This window comes from Phodopus roborovskii, unplaced genomic scaffold, assembly GCF_943737965.1.
Source record: "Phodopus roborovskii unplaced genomic scaffold, PHOROB, whole genome shotgun sequence".
NCBI lineage: Eukaryota > Metazoa > Chordata > Mammalia > Rodentia > Cricetidae > Phodopus > Phodopus roborovskii.
This window is the reverse complement of record NW_026126540.1, coordinates 1,181,744-1,184,218: the sequence shown is the minus strand read 5'-3', so window position 1 is coordinate 1,184,218 and position 2,475 is coordinate 1,181,744. Positions and strand designations below refer to the sequence as shown.

General features: G+C 40.2%; 1 pseudogene; it reads left to right on the top strand.

Annotated features, from left to right (window-relative positions):
• The first annotated feature begins 756 nt into the window (after window positions 1-756).
• Window positions 757-1,734, top strand: LOC127232884 (40S ribosomal protein S6-like; annotated as a pseudogene).
• Window positions 1,735-2,475: the final 741 nt, after the last annotated feature.

Genomic DNA, 2,475 nt, shown 5'->3' with positions numbered 1-2,475 from the left:
CAGCAAGGGATCAGAATCCTGAATAGCTAATGATCTATGACGTCAGGAGATAAGTGACTTGATAGGAGAAAACAGAGGTTGTATGAAAAAAATTCACAGAAATTTTAAATGGCAAACATATGTGAAGACACATCTGACATTTTCAGTGATAAAAGTGGAAATCTGAATGATTTTGGAAGGTGCCATTTGGCATGCACTATATTGACTAACAATAGCAAGTGTTCAGATGCACAAACCCTCCTCTTATCATTACATTTTATTTGTTTTATGTGTGTATCTGAGTGAGCACACACATGCCACAATGCACATGTCAGGATCAGAGGACAGTTTGTGTTGTCCAATATGTGGGTTACAAGGTTTGAGCTCAGGTCAGCAGGCTTGGTAACAGGAATCTAAAGACACTAAGAAGGACTCTAGAGCCACTAAGTAGACATCTAGAGTCACAAAGTAGGAATCTAAAGCCTCTAGGTCCTCCTCTGAGCCAGAGACACAAACTCTTTAAAGTAGTTCTGAGAGTTCTAATTGGCATATCAATTTAGAAAACAATTTAGTGCTATCTAATACAACTAAATAATCTCCTCGGCTATACTTTAGCAAATTTACCTCTGTTCGTTCCCTTATGAAATATATCCTCCATTTATAACCTCACTTTTGTCACAACAAAAGAAATAGCATAGGTATCAAATAATAGAATGAACTGAAAAATTATAAGATGCTCTTTCTTATGTCACCTCCTAGGTGGTAGGCAGTGTCAAGATGAAGCTGAATGCCCCCTTCAGAACCACCGGCTGTCAGAAACTCACTCAAGTGGAGAATGAATGCAAGCTTTGTACTTTCTATGAGAAGCACGTGGCCACAAAAGTAGCTGCAGATGCTCCGGGGAAGAGTGCAAGGGTTATGTGGTCTGAACAAGGTTTTCTCATGAAGCAAGATGTCGTGACCCATGGCAGAGTGTGCCTGCTGTTGAGACTAGGCATTCTTGTTATAGACCAGTGAGTCTCAACCTTCCTAATGCTGTGATCCTTTAATACAGTTCCTCATGCTGTGGTGACCCCAAACCATAAAAATTATTTTCATTGCTATTTCATAAATGTCATTTTTCTACTCCCATGAATCATAATGTAAATATCTGATACGCAGAATAAATGATGTGCGACCCCTGTGAAAGAATAGTTCAACTCCTGAAGGGGTCATAGGTTGAAAACCCCTGTTACAGACCAAGGAGAACTGGAGACAGGAAGTGCAAATCAGTTCACAGATACATTGTGGGTTCCAACCTGAGGGTTCTCAAGCTGGTTATCATAAAAAATAAAACAACAAAAACCAAAATAACAACAAAACACAAAGAAGAGGTGGGTATTCCTGGGCTGACAGATACTACTGTTGGAGCTTCAAAGAGCTAGCAAGATCTGAAAGCTTTTCAGTCTCTCTCAAGAAGATGATGTCCACTAATATGTTGTCAGATGGCCCTTAAGCAAAGAGGGTGAGGAGCCCAGGACCAAAACCCCAAGACCCAGCATCTTACCATTCCACGTGTCCTGCAACACAAATGCCAGAGTATTGCTCTGAAGAAACGAGCAGTAAGAGAAACATGGAGGGGGCTGTAGAACATACTAAACTTTAAGTCAAGAGAATGAAAGAAGCCAAAGTAAAACACCAAAAACAAATCACAAGACACGAAGGCTGTCCTCGCTGAGAGCTCCTAAGTCTGAGTCTGTGAAAACAAAGTCTTGAAGAGGAACAATTAAATCACCAGGCTTTGAAAAACAATTATAAAATATTCTTATACTGTACTAAATATATATGAATGAAATGCAGCTGTGTGCAACAATACAGTTAAAAAAAATAAAAAGCCCACACATATAGTGCAACGGAAAAATTTATAACTATGCCAAACAGGAAAGCTGTTTGATGTGTCATTTAGGAATACACTATCTCAGACTCATCTTAAGGAACCATTGTGACCACTGTGACACACAGAGCCTCTCGGGGACAGAGAATTTGTACATGTTACAGCTGGGGAATTGAACTTCTTCTTTTTTTTTTTTCCCTGAGACTTCATGGCAAACTTCTCAGACAGTCCTCACACACATATACACACAATCCTTCAGTCCACCCCACCTCCAGGTTTGATTTAGAGACAAATGGAGAAGTAAATCTGGAAGGAACATGGAGGCTGGCATTCTGGCTGGAGCCTCCTCTCAGCTGCTGAGGCTTTTTCGTCATCCTGTGAGACTGGAACTTGCTTACACCCAATGCCATATTCCTACTCCATGCCTTCTTAGAAGAGACCACTGTCATCACACTCAGCTTTTAGCACTTTGAGTCAATCTTTTTCTTTCTCAAAATACCAGGCATTTGAAAATCAGAAAGGTTGCCTTCAGGCTGCTTTGTTTCCCAAAGGATTTAAAAAACTATTTTGAAATTTAAAAACCCAAGCAATGATCCCTTTGTTCTGTCTGCAGCAGACACTGC